General features: G+C 38.2%; 1 protein-coding gene across 4 annotated transcripts in view; it reads right to left on the bottom strand.

The window, feature by feature from the left end:
- Positions 1–14,602, bottom strand: part of CNTN5 (contactin 5) — a 677,796-nt gene that overhangs the window by 480,664 nt on the left and 182,530 nt on the right. For 3 of the 4 annotated variants that reach the window (XM_083820927.1, XM_083820925.1, XM_083820926.1), the window contains exon 3: positions 8,681–8,820. The exons of the other annotated variant lie outside the window; for it this stretch is intronic. The gene's annotated coding sequence lies outside the window, so the exon portion shown is untranslated. The remainder of the gene's footprint in view (positions 1–8,680; positions 8,821–14,602) is intronic. 4 annotated transcript variants of the gene reach the window in all.

Consider the following 14,602-nt stretch of genomic DNA (forward strand, 5'->3'; position numbering starts at 1 on the left):
GTTCCCACTCATTTTAGAACAACTATACAGGGGTGACTTTCACATCAGTTAAAAGTTGTTCTTTTTTTTGCTTATTCCCTTTAAATAGAGAATCTGATGTTTACGGGAAACTGCAGCTGTGCAAGTATCACCAAAACACACGAGTAAAGAAAATGCCTAAAGAATCAAATTAGATCATTATGTTTATTATTTTGCCTCTTTATCTCATTCTGATGTTTCTGAATGCAAAAAAAAAAAAAAAAAAAGAGAGAGTAGGAGTTATACAAGATCCTGATTTTTAAGAAATTGGATGCACCCTTTGGATGTTTGTATCCGAAGGCCAAATTCTATTTTTGGTAATCAGTGAAAGTCTGACTCATGCTACTTTAACTTAAATAAAAACTGGCCTCAAATCAGAAAAAAAAGATCAATTCAGTCATGTTTCTGAATGTTGCCTCATGAAGTTAAAGAAAGTCTTATTTCACACTTCTCTGAGAACTTCTATATGTAGAATAGTGTAAAAAAAATGGTAACCAACTGGAGGGAGGCCACCAAGACTGTGGGGCCTGGAGCACTTTTCTTGTGAAGCAAGAGGAGCTAGACTTGCTCAGCCTCAAGCAGAGACAGCTTGAAGGGTCCTACCAGCACCCCCAGTGCCTACAGGGAGGTCAATGAAGATATGGAGCTGGGTTTGTCGTGTCAGCACAGGTTGGTTTTAATGTGAACACTATGAATCTATGAACTTTGCTTCTACATGTAGCCACTTATTTTTTCCTGGAAGTTACATACTTTCATGTGATACAAAATCCAGACACGTCAGTAACAAGTGATTTTACAGTTGTACAATCAATAATATTGAAGCCTATAACTGCAATAAACCCCCTCCTCCCCCTCTCCCCTCTATAAAAAGATATGAAAACCAAGGTAAGAGACAATGATGTGTGACTGCCACATTCATTAACATTAACTAACAACACTGTTGATTTCTAAAATTGCTTGTATCAGGTGGTAATGACAAACTTGGTAAGATATTACTTGCAAAATGTCATTAAATATTTTGCAGCTCAATTCTATCAGTATCAAATGTTAAAGCAATAACAATATGCATATGAATTTGAAAGAATTAATTACATAAATTCTTTAGAAATCCCACTGCATATGTGATTAAAAGGATGAAAATAGATTTCATTCTAAGGACTTTAAATGGGAAAAATACTCCTGCTATAACCAATAAATACTAATTATTAGTATAATGACAGAAAATAATACTGAGCTTTAGTTCTCCTCATCTTGTCAAAACAATAGGAATTATTTCCCCCCTTGAAACTGCTGATAAAGAAGTGGTGCTGCAAGTGGCTTACATGCTTAACACAGGCTTGACTATCAGTCCTAAGTTAGGAAACAAACAGGTGTAAATGGAAAGTTGAAATGAATCATTGGTGCATAGTGAGCTTTGGTAATTCTCTTAACATGAAATTTGCATTGATATGGAACAAGTATGACATACATAGCATTTCTATAGGAAATAAAATGCAGTTTAGATAAATATATCATACTTGAATATTTCACATATATTTATTCACATATATGTACTTGAAATATACATATGATCATATACATATACATATGATATATATATATATATCTTTAAAAAATCCAGGTTTAGGAATCAGTATGAATAAATTAACATTTAAAATTTTAGATCCCTCTAACTCTTCAAAATTAGGTAGGAGTAATATTCAAGACCAAGGTAACTCAAAAGCAGAACTACCAGGAAGATCCTTTTCCACAAAATTATTTTGTTCTGATTGGAATGGAGAAACACTTTTTATTGAAGTAGCTAATGGGAAGACTCATTATTTCTATATATTTAATTAAATATTAATAAATGCTTTTCATGGAAAATAGTGTTATTTCAAGTTTCCTGATTATCAGAAGATTACATTGGACATTCAGATACAAAAACACTGGGGGCAAAACCTAAAATCATCAGTGTCCAAGACTGAACGTGACCATATGCATAGGTAGAAAAACTTTCTCCTTTGCACTTTTCTAAGTTAATGTATCCCAGAAGCAATCACAACTTCCAACTAAATGCTACATTCATCACCATCTGAGCCACAGTTAGTTCTTTTTTAGCAAGGAGAGAAGTAAGTTAGTATGTTTAGTTAGTGTGGATATCTTTAACTGTCTCCTTGCTGTAAAAACAAACTTGTCAGACTGGGGAAACTAACCCTATGGAACATGAATTGGCCAGAGGCCAGATTCTGCAAGGAAAATTTAGAACAAGTTGTAGCATAGCAGCAATCCAAATCAAAGTATCGATTTTCAGAATAATAGAATAATTACTTAACACATGAAGTGCTCAATAATGCAATGCATTATTTTATATGCTCTGAATACATTATAGTAACCATTAGAAGTGAAATGGTAAACACTTTTTTTTCACCCATAGTTTTGAGTGAGTAGAATTTCTGGCATCTACCCAAACGGGTCACCACGAACAGGATAATGTGGCAATCTGTTATCATTAGCTCTGTTGGAAAGGTTCTGAAGACACTAGACAGAATTAAATGACCTGGAAAACTCAGTCTATGGAAAAGTCTATTGTACTCATCTCCGTTATATCCACCTCTACGCATCACTGGAACAGTGGAACAACATGATTTGCAGTGGTGGCAAAGATAAAGGTCATTTTTCTGTTTTTATTTTATCTAGCACAAGCCATTTAAGGTTTGTTAAATTCCACACATACAGAAATGGCTAATTCATGTGAGGTCCTTCCCTCACTCAGTATGTTAATCTACTGAAATCTTCACATTTGGGAGACAACGTAGAGATGTGTTTTTGCAAATCACTGATACTTTTGTATGGTCTATTTTAGCAACTTTTTTTTTTTTTTTAACTAATGGAAGCATTTTTTTTCAAGTAAAACTTGAAAGAAATAGCAGTTCTAAAAAGATCTACTAAATGTAATCACTATGCCCAGGTCCACATGGTAAAGATAGATATAATAAAAGGACTGACGTAGCCTATTCAAAAATATGCACTGGAAAGATTTCTTTTATTTTTGCAAGCTTTGCTGCTGTTCTACATTTATCTGAGTGATTAACTTAAAATGAAGAACCAAACTTTGACGTGCACCAGCTATTCCGATTTAACATAGTTGTGCATGTAATCTTTATTCCTGGAAAATTCAACTGCAGATAAATCCATAGAAAATAAAGAACAGAAACAGGGCAAAAACCTGTAGAATCATAGAGAATCATTGAATGGCTTGGGTTGGAAGGGACATTAAAGATCATTTAACTCAACCCCCCCTTGCCATAGGCAGGGATGCCACCCACTACATCAGGTTGGCAAAGGCCCCACCCACCCTGGCCTTGAACACCTCCAGGAATGGGGCGTCCACAACTTCTCTGGGCAACCTGTTTCAGGGCCTCACCACCCTCTGAATGAAGAATTTCCTCCTAACTTCTAATCATCTAAATCTGTCCTCTTTTAGTTTAAGACCACTCCCCCTTGTTCTAACGTTATCTACCCAAGTAAAGAGTCCTTCTCCATCCTTTTTATAAGACTTAAGTACTGAAAGGTTCCAATGAGTTCTTCCTGGAGCCTTCTCTTCTCCAGGCTGAACATCCCCAGCTCCCTCAGCCTTTCTTCATAGGAGAATTGCTCCAGCCCTCTGATTGTCTTTGTAGCCCTCCTCTGGACTCACTCTAACAGGTCCACATCTTTCTTGTGCTGGGGGCCCCAAATCTGGATGCAGCACTCCAAGTGAGGCCTCACCAGGGCAGAGTAGAGGGGCACAATCACCTCCTTTGACCAGCTGGTAACATCTCTGTTGATGCAGCCCAGGTCGCAGCTGGCCTTCTGGGCTGCAAACATACGTTGCTGTCTCATGTCAAGCCTTTCATCCACCAGAACCCCAAAGTCCTTCTCTGCAGGGCTGCTCTCAATGTGTTCTTCTCCCAGTCTGTACTCCTGTCTGGGATTGCCCCAACCCCATGTGGAGCAATTTAGGGCATATTCTTCACCAGTAAATAAACAGCTCACACTTGGGCATAAAATTGTTGCAAATCATCCTCCTTTATAGAAGTGGAACAAAATACAGAATGATTTGTGTTTCACGGGCAATCGTGGATTATTTTTTGTCCTATTTTCAACTGGGATAGAGTTATTTTTTTTCTAGTAGCTTATATGGCACTGTGTTTTGGATTTAGGATCAAAATAATGCTGATAATACACTTAAGCTTTAGTAGTTACTGAGCAGTGCTTACACTAAGTTAAGGACTTTTCAGCTTCCTGTGCTGCCCTGCAAAAAAGGAGGCTAGGGGTGCACAAGGAGCTTTGAGGGGACAGAACCAGGACAACTGACCCAAACTGTCAAATATCCAAAGGGATATTCCATATCTTATGCATCGTTCATGCTGAACAATAAAACCAGGGGGAGTTGGCTAGGGGGGGGCACCTGAATCATTGGTCAGCTGGTGGTAAGCAATTTTATTGCATATCTTTTTTTTATTTATTCACTTTTCCCTTTTTTTTTCATCTTTTTTTTTTTATTATTATTCTTTTTTTCTTATTAAACTGTCCTTATTTCAACCCATGAGTTCTTGCACTTTTCAATTTTCTCCCCCATTACATTGACGGAGTGGAGTGAGCAAATGGCTGTGTGGTGTTTAGCTGTCTGCCAGATTAAACCACAACGTATTTTTACATAAGAAATGTTATAAGTGAACAATTAAAAATAATGTTCATTAGGAATTGTTCAGGATACTGCACGGAGGAAGCAAGGCAATAAGCAGTATTGCAACCCTGGACTTACGAAGGAAAACTTTGGCTTTTCAGTGAAAGATTTGGAGGAAGACCCATGGGTTAGGGCACTAGAAGGAAGGGTGGTCCAAGAGAACTGGTTAATATTCAAGCATCACTTCCTCCAAGCCCAAGATGGATGGATCCCTAAGAATAAGAAGTCAAGCAAAGGGGGCAGGAGACTTGCATAGATGAGCAAGGAGCTTCTGGCAAAACTCAATCAGAAGAAGGAAGTATATATAGGGAATGTGGAAAAAATATATAGATTATAGATGTAGGAACACTTTCAGAGTATCCTGGGATGCCACAAGGAAGGTACCCATTTGGAATTAAATCTTGCGAAGGACAACAAGAAGGGCTTCTTCAAACACATCAGTAGCAAAAAGAAGACTAGAGAAAATGTGGGCCTGCTGCTGTATGGCGTGGGTGCCCTTGTGACAAAGGATACACAGAAGGCAGAGGTACTGAATGCCTTTTTTGCTTCAGTCTTTACTGCTAAGGCCAGACCTGAGGAATCCCAGACCTTGGAGACATGACAGAAAGTTTGGAGAAAGGAAGACTTTCCCTTGGTTGAGGAGGATTGGGTTAGAGATCATTTAGGCAAACCTGACACTCACAAATCTGTAGGCCTGGATGGGGTGCACCCATGAGTGCTGAGGGAGCTGGTGGAAGTTATTGCACGGACATTCTCCATAATCTTTAAAATGTCATGCAGAATGGGGGAGGTGCCCAAGGACTGGAAGAAAGCCTCTGTCTCTCCAGTCTTCAAAAATGGCGCGAAGGAGGAACCAGGAAACTACAAGCCAGTCAGCCTCACATCCATCCCTGGAAAGGTGATGGAACAGCTCATCCTGGGTGTCATCTATGAGCATATGAAGGAAAAGAAAGAGAGCAGGAATAGTCAGCATGGATTCACCAAGGGGAAATCATGCTTAACCAACCTGATAGCCTTCTATGGTGGAATGACTGTCTGAGTAGATGGGGGGAGAGCAGCAGATGTTGTCTACCTTGACATCAGCAAGGCTTTTGACACTGTCTCCCGGAACATCCTCAGATGTAAGCTCAGGAAGTGTGGGTTAGATGAGTGGACGGTGAGGTGGACTGAGAATTCGCTGGGTGGCAGAACTCGAGTGTTGTGAGAGTGGCTGAGCAGCACAGTCTGGTTGGAGGGTTGTAGCTAATGGTGTCCCCTGGGGGTCAGTACTGGGTCCGGTCTTGTTCAACACTCATGAGTGACCTGGATGAAGGGACAGAGTGCACTCTCAGCAAGCTTGCTGATGACACTAAACTGGGAGGAGTGGCTGATACACCAGAAGACTGTGCTGCCATTCAGAGAGACAGGCTGGAGAGCTGGGCTAAGATGAACCTTATGATGCTCAACAAAGGCAACTGCAGGTTCCTGTACCTAGGAAGAAATAGCACCATGAACCAGTATGGGTTGGGGGCTGACCTGCTGGAAAGCAGCTCTGTGGAGAACGATCTGAGAGTCCTGGCAGACAGCAAGTTAATCATGAGCCAGCAATGTGCCTTTGTGGCCAAGAAGGCCAATGGCATCCTGGGGTGCATTAAGAAGAGTGTTGCCAGCAAGTCAAATAAGGTCATCCTCCCACTCTATTCAGCCCTGGTGAGGCCACATTTGGATAACGTGTCCAGTTCTGGACTCCCTAGTACAAGAGAGACATGGAGCTCCTGAAGAAAGTCCAGTGGAGGGCTACAAAGATGATTAGAGAACTGGAGCATCTCTCTTATGAGGAAAGACTGAGAGCTGGGCCTGTTTAGCCTGGAGAGAAGAAGGCTGAGAAGGGAATCTTATCAATATATACAGATATATTAAGGGTGAATGTCAAGACGATGGGGCTGGACTCTTTTTGGCGGTGCCCAGTGATAGAAGCAAAGGGCAGATACTGAAACACAGGATCCAGCTGAATATGAGGAAAAACTTTAATATGAGACTGACAGAGCACTGGAACAGGTTACCCAGAGAGGCTGTGGAGTCTCCTTCTCTGGAGATACTCATAACCCGCACGGATGCCATCCTGCGCAATGTGCTCTAGGTGATCCTGCTTGGCAGGGGGGTTAGACTAGATGATCTTCAGATGTCCCTTCCAATCTCACCCATTCTGTGTTTCTGCGAATAAATGACATGTCTTTAAGAAACAGACACAAGACTCAGAGTAAAAGAGCATGAAGTTAAAATCATGCACAAAGGCTGTCGGGCCAGAAGTTGGTTTAGTCACCAGTTATTATAGATTTATGTAGAAAGAATATCTAGAGAAATGATCCTTGCATATTTGTCAAAGTTGGGCTATCAAAAGACTTTAAAGACTTACAGAATTCTTACAATTTTGATAAACAGAAATCTGCAGAAAGTTAAATTTTCGAATAAAATTATGTATTAAATTTATCTCTACCGTTCTTTGGACAGAAAAAGAACAGAGAATGAGTTTTCATTTATGACTCTGGAAACACTCTTCCCTCTTCTCTCCTTCTACCACCTCTTGCTCCTCAGGGACATTAATGACATCTCTTAGATGCTAGAATGTCTATTTTACATGAACTTAGAGCAACGCCGCTTTTTTATAGAAAGGTTATCCTTCAATAAATCTGCTACTATAATAAGGCTTGTAACAGAGAAAGCAAATTAAAATTCACCATTCTTTCCTATACTTTTAGTGGTTGCAATAAATTCTCAAGGGCAGGAAAATAAGTTAAACTGTGTTATATTTAAAATGACAGTGTGAATCTACTCATATCAAGTTCATCAGTTCTAATTCAGTTATGTCTGGTCAGACTACACTGTCTCATTCATTACAATGGCTTTCTAGTCTTACGGTATGATTCTCAATTAGTTAGGTAGGCAGGTAAAATGTCTGACATCCAACAATGAACTATGCGCTTCCAAATATATTTGCACAGCCACACACTGCACTTTAGCAGACTCTTTATGTTGACCTACTAATAAAACATACCTTGAGGTTGAGAATGAAGACTCAATTCAAAAATTAATTAGAGGTGTTCTGAACTACATGATCATAAGTCATTCAACTATTATATGATGAAGCACACCTGTTAACAGACAACCACAGACATTTACTCCATCTTATTTCCATCTGCAGATGTATTCATGATAAATTTAAACTGAATATCCATCATTCATCTTGAAAATTAATATCAGATACAAAAGAATCATACTTACAGCTGCTACACTGCACCAGTTTGTGTCACAATGGGCTCTTAATGAGCAGACCACTTTTCACCTTCACCTGTATCATTAGTATACATTTGTATTCTTTTGAATATGAAAATAAAACATGCAGTGAGTTACATAAGCCACTTAAGATTATTTAGGAACAAATTTTGACTGCTTAACCAGGTGCATTAGCCTTGATCTTTAATTTTACTTTCATGAGAACTTGCCTGTGAATTCAGACTCCTGTAATAAACCCACTGTATTCTAGAACCAGACCAAATCACGCTGAAATACCTGTGAGGTTAGAAGTGCAATATAGACGTAGTATCTAATTCTTGTTTCCAGAGTTTTCCAGAATCAATCAGATACTATTAAAAATGAGACAAAAACTATTTTTAAGTAGTTATTCAGCACAATCAGGTCCCAAGTATACCACAGCGATTATTTTAAAACATTTGCAAGGGGTGGTGAACACTTTTAAGACAGTACCTTCTACAAACCCATGGTGGTTACTACCAGTAACATCCAGAAAACTGGATCTCTCTTTTTATTAATCTATGTTCTATTGGCAAGATTATTCAAGCTGAATTGTTATCAAAAGCCTCAATGTTTGATCTTAATTTTATAAACTAATAAATGCAAGCAATAAAGCTCAAAAACATTTTCCCAAAATAGTTTGGTTTAAATATTCACTACCTCAGCTCTCCTACTGGCTGTCCAGATGTTGTCCTTCAAAACAGAGATGATCTCCAGAAAATTGTTCTTGTATGTTTGAAATCTGATGATGCTCAGGAGCAGAACTGAATCAAAAAGTGTTAGGACTCCTTTTCAGTAATCTGTGGAACAGAAATACATATATATATATGTTAGCTACCTGTATGTGTAGACCCATATTTGTACCCTTAAATCACTCAATCCCTCTTGTATTTGGAGACCTATTTCTTTAACTCTCATGTATCACTCCCTGTGTGTTGCATGACATGGCAGCATTAGTTGGCTATATGAACTAAATCTGAGACACATTTCTTGTTTCTGAATGGCTACAGGATATGCGAATGCTTTGTTATATGCTGTTATGAAAAAAGTGCTGTTTCTCCAGCCTTCTCTTCCCTCCCTCAAAAAAGAAACAGTAACAAAGAGTTATTTTTGCTACCATATAAGGAAATGATAGTACTGAGAAGAATGAAAAAAAAGTTTCATGTCTACACTAATTTGCCTGTTAAGCTTAGTTAAGCTTAATAACCTTTGTTGTTTGAATTTTAAACTACTTCACGTACATTTTTCTAATGATTATCCATATTATTTTAATAATAAAAAGTGGCCTTTTCCAGATAACATGTAATTAAAAAAGTCATTGATTACTTTGTTTTCAAATGAGTCATTTGAAATGATACTAAAGGCATATGTCACAGTTCAGTTTAACCCCTGAAAAAACAAACAAACAAACAAACAAAAACAGCATAAGACTTCCTTAAACTAATTATTGTTTGAATCAGATTTTTGTACTCAGATAGCCATTCTTTTAGTTAAATTGGCAACATTGGAGAAAACACAACACTTTTAGTAAATTTGTACGATTGCTAGCATCTTCAATTACAAAAGAAAAAAAAATAATTCCACTGTTGTGACAGTATGTGAGCTTCTCGGTTAATTAATTTTCACATGAAGGCTGAACACCTTTTTTTTTTTTTTTCCTGCAGCAGTCTTTGCTAACTAAACACTAAACACAGCTAAATCACAACTAATCCTTTTTTTTTTTTTTTTTTAGTTTGTAGTTTTTCTTGTGCCTAACCTGATTTATGTACTCAGTTGCTTCTTCCCTTGACTTTCTCAATATTTTAGCCTGATCAAAGGAATTACAGAATGTCTTCCTGTTCCAAGTTATTCTTTACATAAGTTATTTTCCTGAGAATCAGTCAGCACCTGGGAACTATGTCTATTAAATAATTTTAGGTCTAATCATAAATACATACATACATTCACACAAACATACCAGTTACCTGTCTTTGTCAGAGCTGTTTATGTTATTGTTAAGGAACACATTATATGCCTGAAGTTCTGTCAAAGGCTTTGTGGTAGAACTAACTACTAATAGCTAACGCACTTGAGTATTATGAAAAATTTCCTCACTGTATTGGCATTGAAGTCTCAATTGAAAAATTTACCTAGACCTTGCTTCTGGTGAGGCACTGAATTCAGGGACTGAACAGTAGTTTTGAGTTGTACTGAATATTTAAAAAGGGCAAAAAAAAGGAGGAAAAAAAAAAGTGCAAGAGAGAAAATCTGATGCTTTTCTCATTAACTTTTTGTAGACCAGACTAGTGGGTAAGAATTTGCCTAAGTGATATTACAGCTGAATCCCATACTGCTTGAAAGATTCAAAGCCACGTCTGCAGTCCAATAACCAATTAGATTTGTGAGGTAGTAGGAGGGCAGACTGCTCACTCTTCTGTGAGGTTTAGCACATAGAAAAGAGTCAAGTTTTATAAAGATTATGAAGAGGAAGATTAAGTGATGAAGCCACCATGTGGGAAGAGAGAGAATTATATCTCACTTCCTATTCCCTTACAGTATTTTTATGTTTTTAATCACTGCACCATAAAAAGTAAATCCAGATGAAAGATGCACTTGAAAACCAGTGAAGAATTAGCAAGTTGTGAGCATGCTAGCCAACATATAAAAATGTCCCTATGAGTTTTACATGCAAAGGAAGAAATCATTGAGTCCTAGTGGAGGACTCAAGATATTGAGAACTAGCCATACTCCTAACTGAAGCTAACCTTTGCATCCAGGTGGTGTTGGAAAGTTGCACTTAAAAACATAAAAGGGGTAGATATGAGGACAGTATGCATGGCAGTTTCAACTTACTTCTTCTAACAGCACTCTTTATTTTTTGTAATAAGAGGAACTGTGGTAATAAGAATTCTTCAAGGAGACAGAATTTTAATTACACAATAATAAAAACAAAACAAAACAAAACCAATAAATTATTGACTTTACACATTAGGTGTGTATATATATATATATATTTCCCCCATGAAAATATCTTAAGCATAACAATTCCTCTCCTTCACAGCATATTTTTGAATTAATTCCTAGATGTTATTAAGCTGATCAGTCATTTGCCTGGAGGTTTTACAGCCACACCTGGGGAAGGAAAACACTGCCCTTAAGAATCACATTGTCCTATGATGTTCTATATATATTTATATATATAAATGTATTCATGTATTTTTTTTTTGGTAGTGGAATATAGAAACAAAGACAGAAATTCTCTGTTGAAATAATGCCAAATCTCTTGTTTTAGGTACGATAAGCACTTATCTTTTCTATTTTCTTGAGTTTCTTTCTCTTACATAAATTACATGGGTATATATATCCAAGATCTCTGTGTGTATGTGTATCATATATGCTCTTACTGCATGTTCATGCATAGTTATATGTCTAGATATTAACATTTTTCATTTTTAGTCTGATTTAACCTGAAAGAACAGAAATAATTCAGCTGTTTTGCTTTTATAATAATAATAAATCTTTGTGTAGTATTTTTGTCTTTGAACTGAATGACACAAAAATCATTGTGCAAAAACAGTTACACAATGTCATGGAAGTACAATGCATTAAAAGGAAAAGGAAAATGACCACAATTTACTCAAACTTCTTATTAGATATAAACATCTGCAGATCACTGAATTCCACAGAAGGTGGGCTGGCCATCAGGTTTCAGTAACTGGAAGAAACAGTAAATCACAGCTTTTACTTTTACAGCCCATTACACCCAAAGGTCTCAAACCTTTCTTGGGCTATTTGCAATCCTTAGAGTACTCCAGCTGCAGAGTTTTATACTTTTCCACATTCTGTGACTAATAGATGCTATAATGTAGACTGAACAGAAAATTAGAGTAGAAGAGAGGTGTAAAATCAGTACCCACAAAAAGGTTATGCAGGAAGGCTGTGAAGAATAGCTCATTGTAGGGCTATGCAGTCTGGCAGTGATCCTCAGACAAAACAGATTACATGCCCATTAATGACCACTTAAGAATCTGAATTTTTATATGTTACAAAGGGGAGGCAGTGATAAAGTCACTAAATATTGTGGAAGGGAAAGATAGGAGAGGAAAATGTAGAGGTAACAGATCTGAGGAGATATTTGATTAAGACCTGCTGTAGTTCGCTAGAAAAAAAATAGCTTAAGAAACATACAATTCTTTCTCCTGCTTTTTACTTCTTGCATTCCATGTTTCATTCCATGTAGAATCACAATACCCTTCGTTTTTCCTTGGCACATTCTGTCAACCGACTTGCCCTTCTGCATTTATTAAACAAATCTACTGCTTCTGATGCAGTGCTGTGCAGAAAAAAAAATAGTTACCTTTTGCTCACTTGAGCAAATTCAGTAATTCTACTTTGCTTCTTGAAGTGGTTAAATCAGATCTTCTTCCTCCCACTTCATTTAGCCTCTTTCTATTGTGTCAAATGGGCCTACAGATACTTGCTAATTTGAAAATGTGTCAGGCAACATCAGCTGTGTGGAAGAAAGAGGCTTCTCTAAGAAATGTAATGCTTCCCATATCATACTAGAAGAAACTCCAGGAATCATTAGACAGTTGAAGCAGGTCTCACTGTGTCTATACTACAGGTGAAATGTACTCCATATCCTGGTTCCTGCTGCGCAACTAGGCTATGCAGTGACTGCAAGGTAGGCAACACCATCCTCCGCAAACATAGTTTCCGTTGAAATCAAAGACAGAGGTTGAATTGAAGAATATGTTTGCTTAAAAAAAAAAAAAAAAACACACAAGCATTTCCACTGTGTATGTTTCGAGACTGCCTTTGAGTTCTTAGTGCAATAGTTTCCATTTAACATCTTTCCTTCTGCTTTTTTGCTTTCATCTATTTCTAGTACTGTACAGTCTTCGGAGGTGAAGATTAAAAGGGGATATGAGAAGAGACACAGAGGGTAGCTATAGCAGGAAATCTCAATGGCAAGAAATTGCTCCTCAGGCTCCTCACCAAGTGTACAGGTTGTTACAAAGGCTGTCACATTTCAGCCCAAGCATTTTAAAAGACCAGATGTTTTACAACAGAGCTTCAACACTTAAAAGTATTTCATGAGATAGTACTTTTTTTTTCCCATCTCACATTATACTTCATTTTCTGCTTTCAATTTATCCATATGTCCAATCAAAGATATAATACATACTTTCATCAAACTTAACAGAGTATTTCTACTGATTTATTTGGAAGTGTGAAACCACTTCTGTATTTGTGTGCTGGACATTACTTTGTTAAGCTCAAGAAAAGCTGAGTACAATTCCAAACTTAAATGCATAAGAAAAAAATTATTACACTCTAAAAACAAAAACCCACATCCTGCAGTGATGAGAATTTGTTATCTACAGTCACAAGCAGCCACAAGGGAATAATATATATCACATACTAAGTGGCAGGTTATGATCCTCAAAGTAATTTTTAGCCTGTTCACTGTAGTTAAAAGACTCAATATATAGTTTTTTTGTTTGTTTTTTTTTTTTGTTTATTTTTATATTAAGTCTGTGACTCTAAGAATTTCATTCAAATATTTGCATATTCCCTGAAACACAATAATGTCAAAAATTAATTTCTTAATACCTGTAAATTTAAATCTGTAAATTTAAAGCATGTCTTGATGTTCACAAGCCATGAGAATTTTGCATCTTTTTTCAGTGTCTCCTAGATCTTAATTAAGAATGCACGGCATGTAGTTTTCATTTCAGAGACCACCTGTTTTCAGTGAAGTCATGTTACTTTGTGATAAAATTGTATGGAAGGCAAACTTGCAGCAGTAACCATTTTATTTTTTTTCCCAGAATGTTCTCTATTCCTTTCCTTTCAGTTCGGGAAAAGGGCCATAAATTCAGCATCCTCCTGAATAAAGATTTAAGCAAAAGCTCTCTTAAATATGTGTGTTCTCTCTCTTAATATGTGTGTTCTGTGTTTGGCTGGAGACTAGAAGTTCAAGAGTAGAATAAATATAAATTCAATCATAAAGATGTATTGGGTTTACGTGACAAGGTTTTGGTAGCAGGAGGGCTGCAGGGGTGGCTTCTGCGAGCAGAGCCCAGCAGCTGCCCCAGGTCAGATAAGAGCCAGCTCCAACCTGCTCCGAAAGGGACCCACTGCTGGCCAGAGCAGAGCCATGAGTGATGCTGGGTGGGCCTCTGGGAGAGCAGATTGAAGAAAGGGGAAATCTGCTGTGCTACAGCAGCTGGGAGAGAGGGGTGAGAGCTGAGAGAGAAGCAGCCCTGCAGCCCCCAAGGTGAGTGCAGCAGGAGGGCAGGAGGTGCTCCAGGCATGCAGCACAAATTCCCCTGAGGCCCTGGAGAGGCTCCTGGTGGAGCAGGCTGTCCCCCTGCGGCCCATGGGTCCCACACGGAGCAGATCTCCACGCTGCAGCCCGTGGAGGAGCCCCCGGTGGAGCAGGTGGATGTGGCCTGGAGGAGGTTGTGGCCCATGGAGAGCCCCCACAGGAGCAGGCCCTGGGCTGGAGCTGCAGCCCGTGGAGAGGAGCCCACGCAGGAGCAGGGGGTCTGGGGGGAGCTGCCGCCCGTGGGGGACCCGTGCTGGAGCAGTTTGCTC

This window comes from Anser anser, assembly GCF_964211835.1.
Source record: "Anser anser genome assembly, chromosome: 1".
NCBI classification, from domain to species: Eukaryota; Metazoa; Chordata; class Aves; order Anseriformes; family Anatidae; genus Anser; species Anser anser.